Raw genomic sequence first — 13,219 nt, 5'->3', positions numbered from 1 at the left:
GAATGATCTTTGAGGTCTTTTGCAACCGCAACAATTACACGTTTCTCCGAACTGATGGCCACCTCTTCCAGGGACAGAAGCAGCAGGAAGTCGGAAAACAAGGCTGCAGGGGCGGGGACAGCTCCGTGCGGGCAGCGGGGAGCTGGGGCGGCTCCGCCCGGGGCAGCGAGGCGGGACTGTCGGCAGTTCCGCCCCCGTCCCCCCTCGTTGCGGGCGGCAGGGGGCGCCGTGGGGCGCGCGGGGGCGGTGCCGGGCGCAGCAGGGCAGTGGCGTGGCGTGGCGGCGGGGGCGGCTCAGTGCCGGCCCCAGGAGCGGCGCGGCAGGGCAGGTAAGCGGCGGCGGCGGGCCGGGGCGCGCCGCGGGGCCGCTCCGCCCCGGTTAAGCGCTCGGCGGCGAGAGCCGGGAAGGGTCCAGCGCCTCCCACCCGCTCCGGGCAGCCCTGGGGCGGCGGGCGGGGTGCGGTGCTCTGCCCGCTCCGCGCTGGGCGAGCGGGAGCAGCCGGGAGCGGGGAAGGGTCCGGAGGCTCCGGCGGCGCGAGGCTGGGCGAGCGGGAAGGGTCCGGAGCCCCCCGCCCGGCAGGGAAGGCGAGTGGGAGGGCTACTCAGTCATAGAACGGTTCGGGTTGGAAGGGGCCCCAAAGCCCGTCCAGGTCCACCCCCTGCCATGGACGGAGACGCCTTCCCCTGCATGTGGTTGCTCCGAGCCCCGTCCAAACTGGCTTTGGACACTTCCAGGGACTGAGTAGCCGCCACTGCTCTGGGCAACCTGTGCCAGCGCCTCACCACCCTCAGTGTGAAGAATTTCGTCCTAACATCTAATCTAAATCTTTCCCCTCCCAATGTAAAGCCGTTCTGCCTCGTCCTGTCACTCCACGCCCTCGTAAAAAGTCCTTCCTCAGCTTTCCTGCAGCCCCTTCAGGCGCTGGAAGGTGCTTTAAGGTCTTCTCGGAGCCTTCTTTCCTCCAGGCTGAATAATCTCAGCTCTCTCAGCCTGTCATAGCAGAGGTGCTCCAGCCCTCGGATCATTTTCGTAGCCCTTGTCTGGACCTGTTCCAACAGTTCCATATCCTTCTTTTGTTGGGGATTCTAGAACTGGATGCAATACTCCAGGTGAGGTCTCAATGGCCCAGCACCCTTCAGGCTGAGCCTTAAGTGCCCCTTGTTTTTTTCCATGTGGCTCCTCCTAAAAACGGACTCTTCATCCTCTTGGTACTGGTACATGGTGATGAAGTCTTCCCTAAGCTCTCTTCTCTCAAGCCCGAACAAACACGGTTCTCTGAACCTTACTTCATATGGTAGGTTTCCTGGTCCTCTGATCATCTTAATGGTCCTTCTCTGGACCCTCTCCAGCCTGGCCTCATCTTTTTTGTACAATGGGGACCAAAACTGGACGTGGCACTCTAGGTGTGGCCTGGCAAGTGCTGAGTAGAGTGGATTAATCTCCTTTTGATGCCAGTTGGCTTTTGTGCATCTGAGAGCAGTCTCTTTCACTGTAAACACTGCAATGTAAATATTTTTGGAGTCTGAAGCAGGCGTAATGTATTTCTGTGCTGCAGGTGTCTGGAGACTAATCCAAAACCTTTTGACAAGTGTGGATTTCCCATTGGAATTTTTTTCTGACATGGGGACCACATTGGCCTTCATGTAGAGTGTTCTTCTTGAGAAATAAAAAATGAAGTTGAATATCTGTGCAAGTTTTGTTTAAGATGCTGGGAGGGGCAACCTCCCTGAAAGGAGTTTGTGGTGAAGTGGATGCTGGTCACTTCTCCCAGGTAACAATAGGATGAGAGGAAATGGCTTCAAGTTGTGCCAGGGGAGGTTTAGATTGGATATTAAGAAAAATTTCTTTATTGAAAGAGTGGTAAAGTATTGAAACAGGCTGCCCAGGGAAGTGGTGGGATCTCCATCCTTGGAGGTGTTCAAAGAACATGTGGACATGCCACTTCAGGACATGGCTTAGTAGGCATGGTGGGGTTGTGCTGACTGTTGGACTGGATGATCTTAAGAGTTCTGTTCCAACCTTATATGATTAAACAACGTTTAGTTAAATACTGTAACCTGAATTTCTGAGCAGATCCCTTTGCATAAAGGTTGGGGCAATGGAAGTGACAGGGTGGGAAGAGCATGTGCGATGACCTTGTAAGCCTTTTACGTTGTCTGGTGTTAAGTCTGAGATGAGCTGCTAGTTCAGAGCTTAAATTTTCTCTTCTACAATTTTTACATATATAGTTTCACATGGATGAAAAAACTACCAAGTAAGTGCCTCTATCCTTGACTAACTGCAAAAGCTGTCACATATAATAAGTTATTGTGCCAGTATTACAATAGTAATGGGATATTAAGGCAACACGTTTTGGCAGTAAGTAGCTGTAATACTTCTGCCCTGTTTTGACGTCTGTAGAAGGAGGATTAACTGCAGCAGGATTTTTAGTGGGAGGGTGCAAATGGGATGAAAAGCGAAAGCTGCTTAATTTTAATCTTCTCAAAAAGGTAACTAAAAGTAGTGCACATGGTTAAAACACATATGCTTCTCTCTCTAATGGCATTTAATTGTAGTCTCTTAAATATTTTATGTAAACTCAGTAGCGCTGAAACATTAGTAGGATTCAATACCTACTGAACGAGCTCCCAGTTCTGCAGGGAAAGAGAAGTGGGTGAGGAACAACAAAGTCTCGTGTGATGGTCTGACAACAGCAGATCTATGAAACTGTGCTGGTGGAACTGAAGCGAGCTGTACCTGTGTCCCAAGGCAGAGGGATGCCTCTGGTGATACTGCAGCACTTGGTTATCTCATTTTGGTTCCATCGTTGTGAACTTGCTTTCCTCTAGCAGCCTTCTTTCCTGTTTGGGACTTCTTCTTAGTTTAAAAAGCAGGTGTATTGGAATAAGCACATAGAAAAAGTGGTGCCTCAGAGTGTGTAAAAGTATGTCCCCCATGCAGTTTGCTTTCTCTAGTAGTTTTACGGGGGAGTGTATATTTTTACCTACTGATCTTCCATTATAACCTCCTTAGACGAAAGAAACCTTCAGTGTCCTGTGAGGTCTTTTTATGTAGGTCTTTGTTCATTTTCATCATCTCTTAAGAGACCTTTGAAATGAGATTTCGATTGAGTTTTTCTGCTCAAGTTGCAGATAATTAAAAAAATCTATTTATTTATAGTTATAAAAGACTCGTATCTTAAGTGTGTCTGCATAATATTGCCAAAAAGATGAACGATGAGTTCATGTGATTCTAAGTGTGGCTTTTATCTGGATTTATGGTCAGTTTTGGTCACATATTGCCTCCTTCTCCCCAGTGTTTTTATTCTAATGAATTAAAAAAATATTGGCAATTAATATACAAAAAACCCCACTATGAAATGGATGTTGCTCACAAACATACATCAAATGTATGCTAACATATGCTTTATGATATATTTGATGTATGTTTGTGAGCATGTGCCTCTATCAAAATGATGAAAGTGGCCTCTTGAGGAATATTGGGAAGCGCACACAAAACACACAGCAGTTGAGATGTTAAAGGAATCATTTGGTAAAGAAAGTATGAGAGGAATAAAGAAGATGGAGTTTGTGGTAGGTAGCACAGGAAGGTCTTGGGAGTCATTGGGAGATGCAAGAGGTGTTTACTGATAAGATACAAGAAAAGACAACAGGGTATCTCAGCTGTGCTGGCAAGCACTTGGCCACCACCCACACACACTGCTAGATTGCAGCTTCTGATAAGGAAGGATTTGCTGAGAAAAAGAACCTCAGTGGTCCAAATATTGGGCAACTAGGTGTTTCGGGTCAAAACTCTTCAAGCAGTGTGTTGCATTTGGGAAGTGTTGGAACATAGCCTTTAATCTTGACTGGCTGGATGAGGTGGTTGGTGAGTGAGGTACCTATTGATTCACATGCAGAAGGCTGTAAAAATGCAAACCTAAATCGTATAGCAAAAAGGAAAGAAGTGCCAAATCTCTGGCAGGAGACTTTAAATGTGTATTTCATACAAATTCTCCACTTGCACGGGTTTGAGTGTTGTGGTAATTTTACTGCAATTGCAGTACTGTTAAAAAGATTGTGCGTTAAAAAACCTCTTTATTTTATTTTTTTTTTAAATGCTTTCCAGAATGTTTTCTGTAATGAATGTAGGGCTGTATATGGTATACATTACACAGAAATAGAAATGGTAACAGTTGATCATGAAGCTACATATAGGATGATGATGATGACTGAAGGTTTATGTAGTAGCTTTCTGGAACAGTACTAGAAATGTCATGCAGACTGTGATGTGCTTCATGTTCTGTTAAAGTCAGGCTGCACTTCACTGACAGCCAAATGGAGTCCCCTTAAGCAAGCATTTGGTTTTGCAAACCATTTAGGGCAGCAGTGTTTGGAAATTGTGTTGTCTCAGAATTGCAGCATGGGATACATGAGTCTTATCATAGAATCACCAGGTTGGAAAAGACCCAACGGATCATCGAGTCCAACCATTCCTATCAATCACTAAACCATGCCCCTCAGCGCCTTGTCCACCCATCCCTTAAACACCTCCAGGGAAGATGACTCAACCACCTCCCCGGGCAGCCTCTGCCACTGCCCAATGACCCTTTTCGTGAAAAATTTTTTCCTAATGTCCAGCCTAAACCTCCCCTGGCGGAGTTTGAGGCCATTCCCTCTTGTCCTGTCCCCTGTCACTTGGGAGAAGAGGCCAGCACCCTCCTCTCTACAACCTCCTTTCAGGTAGTTATAGAGAGCAATGAGGTCTCCCCTCAGCCTCCTCTTCTCCAGGCTGAACAACCCCAGCTCTCTCAGCCACTTCTCGTAAGGCCTGTTCTCCAGCCCCCTCATCAGCGTTGTTGCTCTTCTCTGGACTCGTTCCAGAGCCTCAACATCCTTCTTGTGGTGAGGGGCCCAGAAATGAACACAGTATTTGAGATGTGGTCTCACCAGGGCCGAGTACAGAGGGCAAATAACCTCCCTGGTCATGCAGTTTCTGACACAAGCCAAGATGCCATTGGCCTTCTTGGCCACCTGGGCCACTGCTGGCTCATGTTCAGTTGGCTGTCAACCAACACCCCTAGGTCCCTCTCCTCCAGGCAGCCTTCTAGCCAGACGTCTCCTAGTCTGTAGCAGTGCATAGGGTTGTTGTGCCCCAAGTGCAGGACTCGGCACTTGGCCTTGTTAAACCTCATGCCATTTGACTCTGCCCAGTGGTCCAGGCTGTTCAGATCCCTTTGCAGAGCCTCCCTACCCTCCATCAGATCCACGCTTCCATCCAGTCTTGATGTGTGCCTATGCAGGAGCACGTGAGCTTTGCCCATGTGGCTTGTTTTGTGGCATGTTTAGGTTAGAACTGAAAATTTATATTCTTGTTTTTCTGAAAGCATTAGGTGATCTCTGATTACAACTGGGTAAGGCAGCTTGTTCAGCAGAGAAATAGAGTGGGAAGGTGTAGTTTGCGAATCTGTGTTTATGGCTCTTCTAAAAAAATAAGATGTCATCTTGCTGTGTTCAGATAATGTCTGAGTCGTAAGTATAATGGTTCATCCTAAGGAGCAAAAAAGAGCATTATTTCCTTGTGTAAGATGATAATGGAAGAGGAACATTTGCTGGGAGGACTAGTTAGGTGGTTGGTGATTGTGTGCTGTTGCTCTAAGTGGTTCTGATGACAGGCAGAGGATTCAGGGGAGGATTGACAGCCTTTTTGGTAATGATTAGAGAGGTAAACTTGACATTGGAAAGCTAGTTAGCTGACCTAAAATTAACTGATTTTGGGAAGCTGAAATAATTAGGGTTACTTGTTCATGCTAAACAGTAAAGTCATTGTTCAGAAATGCTTTTTGGAAATGCTCATCACTGTTTGCCAGCTGTTTCACCCATAGATTCTATAGCCAGTTTAAATTTTCTTGTCTACAAAGAACGAGGTCGCTTTCCTCTGGAAAGCTGTCACACAGTCATGCCATCCCTTTTGAAAATACAAAAAATAAACCCCATAACTTTGTCTCAATGCTTTCTATGATGAATTCTGCAAAAAAAGGGAGGCCCTGGAATACCTGGTGTACTCTGTTGTGAATGTTTATTTTAAAGGACAAAGCCATGCTGACACTGGATATTGCACTTTGCCTTGTTTTTTGTGCTTTGTTCAGCTGATGTTGGTTTACTGGTTGCCTCTGAATTAGAAGTCTGAACACAAGCTTACGTTTCAGACTCTGAAGACTTTTGCCTACCTTCATGAAGAGCTTCTGTTGGGCCAATAAATGGTGGAAACTTTCTGGAACTGAGCAACAAAACCTTTCCAATGAAATGCCATGAAATTGTGTTTAATGCCAGCACTGTTTACCCAAACATATTGATATCTTTCCCTTTGAAGAAAAAACTCACCTGCTTGCACTTTTTTGTTTGGGTTGTATTGTGGCATGTTTCTAGAGGTCAGCTTGTGCTGCTGCCATGAGGATGAAGAGAAAAACAGGCATGCCCTTTTGCCGGCAGCCCGTCATTTTTCCCAGTGTGTTGTCTGTGTTATTCTCTGTTCAGCTGCCGAGCACCCAGGCAAGCTGGTAGTTGAATGAAGTATTAGGGGAAGAAAGGGCAGCAGAAAATGCTGATTGTCTACTAATGCATCTGTGTAATCACTACGCTGGGGTTAGATTGTAGGAGGGTGACAAAATTGCTGAATAAGGTCTATTTAGTTGGGGTTTTTTTCCTCTCCAGTATGAGCTGCCAGCTGTCGCTGCTGCAATGGGTAATAGGATAACCTGCGGAGAGGAACACAAGTTTTATGTTTGGAAGACAGGAAACAGTATCAACCTTGTAATTTTGAATCCCTGTGTTTGAATATGGAAGTGTTGGGTGACCTGGAATATGGTGAAGGGTGGAGCAGATCTCATGGCAGGGCCATAGTCAGGAGAAAATATTTTTTGGGATGAGGGTCAAAACCATGGAATAGTTTGAGCTGGAAAGGGCCTTAAAGATCATGCAGTTCCAAGCCCCCTTCTGTAGGCAGAGACACCTCCCACTAGATCAGGTTGCTCAATGCCTCATCCAACCTGGCCTTGAACACCTCCAGAGATGAAGCAGCCATGAGTTCTCTGGGAAGTCTGTGCCAGTGCCTCACCACCCTCACTGGAAAAAATTTCTTCCTAATATCTAATCTGTATCTCCCCTCCTTCAGCTTAAAATTATTCCTCCTTGTCCTATCCCTGCACTCACTGATCAAGAGCCCCTCCCTGTCTTTCCTGGAGGCCCCTTTCAGTACTGGAAGCTGCTCTAAGGTCTCCCTGGAGCCTTCTCTTCTCCAGGCTGAACAACCCCAACACTTTCATCGTGCTCTTGTGTAGAAGGTTCTCCACCCCTTGGATCATGTCTGTGGCCTTTTCCAAACTCGTTCCAACAGATCTATCTTCTTCTATGCTGAGGATTCCAGAACTGAATGGAGGACTCCAGGTAGGGTCTCATGAGTGGAAGAATCACCTCCCTTGCCCTGCTGCTCGCACTTCTTTGGATGCAGACCAGGATATAGTTGGATATAGATGGAGAACAAGGGTAGAATAGGAGTATAATTGATAATGAAATAAATATCAACCCTTCTATCTGTCTTGAAAAAACACTTCTGACATAAGATTGTTTTGCTGCCATTTTTCACTTGTATAATGGAGATCATTTGGCATAATTGTTTTACTCTGTGGAAGGCTCTCAGTAGCTGCAGGATCCCCAGATGTAAAATGCTGTGTTTTCAGGGTAAGCGGAAGGTGTGGCCAGCTAATGGTTACCTGTGGGGTCCTGTGCAAGCTACCAGGGAACTTAGTGGATTAAGGTTCTAGCAGTTTTCCACAGGGTGAGAGGTAAAGGAGCAGCTGAAGAGGAGATACAAGATGGGAAGGCGAGAGCTTGGAGTAATTAAGTCAGAAGGCTCTTGCGACTTGACTAGAATCTCCCCAACTCCATTCAATTTGAATACTGTGAGCAAAGCAACCTGACTGGGTGAAGTCCTGAGAACTGTGTGTGTGTGAGCTTTTGGAATTAGAATGTATGTGTGTGCAGGCAGGTTATAAACAGACCTAGTAAAAGACCTGCAACTGAAAGCAGCAGATTTGGGAGCTCGGATCCTCTTCTCAAGTCCATCTGGAAGGGCAGACATGTAGGAAAATATTGTCCTTCATACTAACATCATCTCAGATGTTGGAGAGGATTAATTGGACCTGTTGTGGGAGGATAAACAGTTCCCTGCATTTCTTCACTGAAATGTTTATTCAGTTTGACTTCACTGGTTGATCAGCATTAACTTTGAGTGCATTCCTGCCATGTTTGTTTTCAGAGTCAGTGCCAGAAGAAGGTATTTGCAGCTGAGTAGAACCCCTGACACTGGAGCAGAGCGAGGCAGGTTCCTGTTCAGAGGCACGTTCCAAGGTCTGTGTTAGAATCTCATGCAGAGGGGAGTGTGTCAGGAGGAGAGGGAGTTGTTAAAAAATTTAAAACTGTAAAGAATAAAAGCTTAACTAACAACAGTTCAAACATGCTAAATGCTTTGCCTTTACGTACTTTTTGGAGCTGTGGTATTACCTGATCAGCCACTGGCTGGGATCCGTGTGTGATTAGGATCTGTGCTCATACAGTTATAGGCATATGATATAGCATTTTAAAATTGTGAGTTTAAAATAATTACATTCTGGTGTTGTTTTTTAAGAATTATTTAATTGACTATGTTCTGGAATGGTTTGGCTGCCAATTAAGATTCAGTTCTGGCCTGGAGCCATCAAAATCATAAGGCTTCTTTCAAGTTTCGTAATAATGTTCAAAAAGAGTTGCTCAGTTTCCTTTACGGAAGTAAAAGCGCTTCCTTTGTTATTGTGTTTTTTTTTTTTTTTTACTTTCCATGCACTTCAGATATGTGTATGACCTGGCATTGTGTAGGAAAAGAGTAGGAATATGGTGACATTCTTGAAGTGGATGGCACAGAGTTGGTCTTCTGACAGATTTTCCTTGTTATTGCAGTTTTATTTCTGGAGGGCCTCCAATGTGACGTTCTGAGCTGGTGGATTGCTACTGACTTCAACTTTTCTCAGATTTCTGCAGAGTAATGTGTACAGCTGCAGGACACCATCCTTATTTCCATCGAAAAGAGGTAGTCAAGGCCAGATTAAAACACTTACTGAGGAGTTGGTCTGAATGGAACAATCTCTTGACCTAAGGGATTATATGGACCTGGAGAAACCAAAGTTAAAGCACCTTCTCCTTGTAGGTGTGGTGTTCAAGGCCAGCTTGAATGAGACTTTCTGACCTAGTGGAAGGTGTCCCGGCCCATGGCAGGGTGTTGGAACTGGATGGGCTTTATGGTCCTTTCCAACACAAACTGTTCTGTGTTCTCTCTCTGAGAGACCTTGCAGCAGTGGTAGACCTGCAAGTTTCTTCATCTTGAACGAAGTGGTCTTTCTCAGTCTTCACATCTAATATTTGTAGTTTCCTTAGAGTGGAGACTTTTTTTTTTAGTCTTTAGATTTGTTTGAGCCAGTTTGGAGCAGGTGTAGTTTAAAATGTATAGTCATGTGAGGCTGAGTTGGGGGAAAGTCTTGGGAAGGGAACAGTCAGACAAACTTTGATTGTTTGAAATGTCACAAAACTGCATGTGACAGCAGCTTGTGCTTATTTTCAGTGCTACGGGTGGTAGGACTTTCATGCGGCTTTTCCTCTTATCTTAGTGAGGAGTGAAGACCTGTCCTAAATTCTTTTATCTATAGTAGAGAATCAGTTTGCAGCCAATATGTTTCTGCATAAACCTTGGCCTGAAAGCAGTGATCAAAGGCAGACTAGACTAGTGTGTGACCTAGAAAATGCAAAGTTTTATATTTACATGCAGTTTCTTTGTATTGTTGGAGAGAAAACAAAAATATTTATTCAAAATACTCCAGTTTCCAGTTTTTTTTTGTTTGCTCCAGAAGACGATGACCTAAATCAGCTTTCAGTGATGCTTTTCCCCTGGTATTTAGTAGGCTTTATGTTCATTCATTTACTTAGGTGTGTAACAAATCTTTAATATGTGTTCATAGTTAGAAAAGGTGACAAGTCCTGTATGATGAGTTTAGATTTTTGTTTCTGTTGTAAATGCAGAGGTGTGAAAGCCAAGGGAGTATGAAGGTCCATGGTTTGCTCTCACATTTGTAGAAATTCATTATACATCCATAACAACTTAAAAGTTGATTGTAACGGGAGTTGTAGTGAGGGTGTATTTGGGCTTAGTACCTGATCTCTGTAAACTCTGAAGGGGGAAAACCCAATGGAAATTTGCTGTAGCATGTTTCAATTCTTATGTTTTGGTGGCTTGCTTGACAGCGTATTGTTTAGAAACAAGATATTTAAAAGATGTGGAGATATGGCACTTAAGAATATGGTTTAGTGGTGGACTTGGCAGTGTAAGGTTTACAATTGGACTTGACCTTAAAGGTCTTTTCCAACCTAAATGATTCTGTGTTTGTGTGGCATTGCAGCATCTGTTGCCATTCCATCCCTGGACACATCCTATGAATGCAACCAGCAGTAGCAAAATAAAAACTTGGGTTGTATTTAGTGCTTGCAAGCAGTGACATCAATACAAACTTAAATAGTGTGTAGGTGTTGGGTCACTAGAGGTGTTCCCCAGGTCTCAGTGTTGGGGCCAGTCTGATTTAATATCTTTATCAATGATGTGGATGAAGGGATTGAGTGCTCCCTCAGTCATTTTGCAGATGACACCATATTGGGTTGGTGTGTCGATCTACTAGAGGACAGGAAGACTCTACAGAGGGACCTGGGCAGGCTGGATCGATGGGCCAAGGTCAACTGTATGGAATTCAACAAGGCCAAGTGCTGCGTTCTGCACTTTGGTCACAACAACCCCAGGCAATGCTCCAGGCTTGGAGAAGAGTGGCTGGAAAGCTGCCTGGTGGAAAAGGACCTATGTGTGCTAGTGAACAGGGGCTGAACATAAGCCAGCAGTGTGCCCAGGTGGCCAAGAAGGCCAACAGCATCATGGCTTGAATCAGCCTTGGTGTGGCCAGCAGGACCAGGGAGGGAATCTTCGAAGTCGCACCTCAAATGTTGGGTTCAATTTTGGGGTCCTCACTACAGGAATGCCACTGAGGGGCTAGAGCGCATCTGGTGAAGGGGAGCGGTGCTGATGAAGAGTCTGGAGTACAGGGATTCTGGGAGCAGCTGAGGGAACTAGAGCAGTTTAGCCTGGAGAAGAGGAGGCTGAGGGGAGACCTCAGTACTCTCTGCAGCTTCTTGAAAGGAAATTGTAGTGAGGTAGTTCTAGGTCTCTTCTCCCAAGTAACAAGTGATAGGATGAGGAGAAATGGCCTGAAGTTGTGCCAGAGGAGGTTCAGATTGGATATTAGAAAAAATGTACATCTCTGCTGAAGGACTGAAGTTCACAGGTTCCTGTGGTTGCAATGTGGAGCTTCACCTGTGTGTTTCTTTAATTTGGAGTAAAATTCAGCAGCAATTACTCTCTCATCTCTGAGCCCCCTCGAGTGAGTGATAGGACACAGCATTGGTGAGCAAGAATGGCTTACCGTTCTAATCAAGAGAGAGAGTATGCATGAGCTGATGAGTGTGAATTTTGATGCTGACTGCCACTTTGTCCTCTGATCTAAACAGACAGCTAAATCTGGCAGAAAGTAGAACATAAAGGAGACCACAGAGAGGTTGTGATAAACATTCCATAATAGTTTCTATGGCTAATCCTGCTTTTCCTGTCTGTTCACTGACAGGGCTAATTTAGGCTCTTGTAAATTCCTCCAGGCAGGGGCACTCATCTCAGCGTTGTGGCCGAGGGGAACACTTGATGGTCTTTATAAATATAACAGTGGTAGGAGGAAAAGTGCCTCTGTTCTCAGGATGTTGCTAGTGCCTGGGCATCAAGGCAGCAAACTGGCTCCAAGCTCAATCTGTAAAGGGGGGAAGTGTTCTGGGAAGAGGGGGAAATGAGACTATATTTAAAATGTTTAAATTTCTTTCTTTATTTTTAAGGGAAGGATTTACAGGACATAACTATATTTGAATTCCAGCTGTTCAGAACTTCTCTGGTATCTACTTGTCATTTTGGGAATAGCAGTGAGTGGGGAAGGAAGCGAATGGTCTTGAACAATAGCATTGTCCTGGAGGAATTATGTGTTTACAGTACCTTATATTTTGGTGCTATAGGTTCCTTCATCTGTAAGTTACTCCATGCATTTGCTATTTTTTTTTTTTAATACTAGTGCTAGGAACTGTTGATTATGTAGAAATAACTGCAGTGCTAATAACCTTCAGTGACTACCTGTCAGAATTGATTGTGCTTGTTCTGAAAACAGTTTTTAAATGTTGCTGAATAGAAAGGACGTATTTACAAGTCACTGATAAGGTTTGAATTATCAGAAGCACTTGGTTTTAGAAGTGGTGGTTCATGGTCAGAGTGCAGGTGAGGTGAGCTGATATATCTAAATGGTGTTCTCCGGAAGTGTGAAAAAGAGAAAAGAATGAAATACTTAATGGTCTTTTCATGCTTTAATAGTTCCCACAGTTTTTAATTTTTTTTTTGTTGTTCAAGAAAACACAGGCATAGTTCCATCAGAAAACTGATGTAAGTCTAAGGAAATTCCAGAAACCAGGAGATCCCTGGCTGCAAAATAAGTCAACTTCCAGTGCTGGGAAACTCATACAGGGTAGTTGCAATGCTATAATGCTCCATTATTTAACTACAGCATTAATGCACCAGGCATAACTTGAACATGGATAAATCTGCGTGCCTGTGCTTACTGACCACTTTGAAGAATTTCATAGACTTGTAGGTTTTAAGTGGAAGAAACCTGTTCTAAAGGACCTGGATTGACAGAAATCAGATGCAAACCTAAACTCTGTAAAAACTTGCTCTGCTTGTGTCTGTTAGGTGCTGATATCTGCAAGAAGGCAACTCATAGCGGCGATCCGAGTATGACAGAATGGAAATGCTGGAAACTGTCCTTTGAAGGGTGGGAACTAAAGTTATAAGCTCAAGATTGCTTTCCCAGAATGTGTGGTGTAAAAACTTAGAACCATAGAATCATAGAATGGTTTGGGTCAGAAGGGGCCTTTAAACCCATCCAGTTCCAACCTCCCTGCCATAAGCAGAAGTACCTCCCACTGGATCAGGTTGCTCAAAGCCCCATCCAGCCTGGCCTTGAACACTTCCAGGGATGGGGCATCCATGACTTCTCTGGGCACCCTGTTCTCTTTGTGACAGTCCT

At 44.7% G+C, this 13,219-nt stretch overlaps 1 protein-coding gene across 1 annotated transcript in view; it reads left to right on the top strand.

Moving 5' to 3' along the window:
* Window positions 1-209: 209 nt before the first annotated feature.
* PXYLP1 (2-phosphoxylose phosphatase 1) overlaps window positions 210-13,219 on the top strand; it is a 59,636-nt gene continuing 46,626 nt past the window's right edge. Inside the window, exon 1 of the mRNA XM_069864879.1 lies at window positions 210-328. The gene's annotated coding sequence lies outside the window, so the exon portion shown is untranslated. The remainder of the gene's footprint in view (window positions 329-13,219) is intronic.

This window comes from Phaenicophaeus curvirostris, chromosome 10, assembly GCF_032191515.1.
Source record: "Phaenicophaeus curvirostris isolate KB17595 chromosome 10, BPBGC_Pcur_1.0, whole genome shotgun sequence".
NCBI lineage: Eukaryota > Metazoa > Chordata > Aves > Cuculiformes > Cuculidae > Phaenicophaeus > Phaenicophaeus curvirostris.
This window is presented reverse-complemented; position numbering and strand designations above follow the sequence as displayed.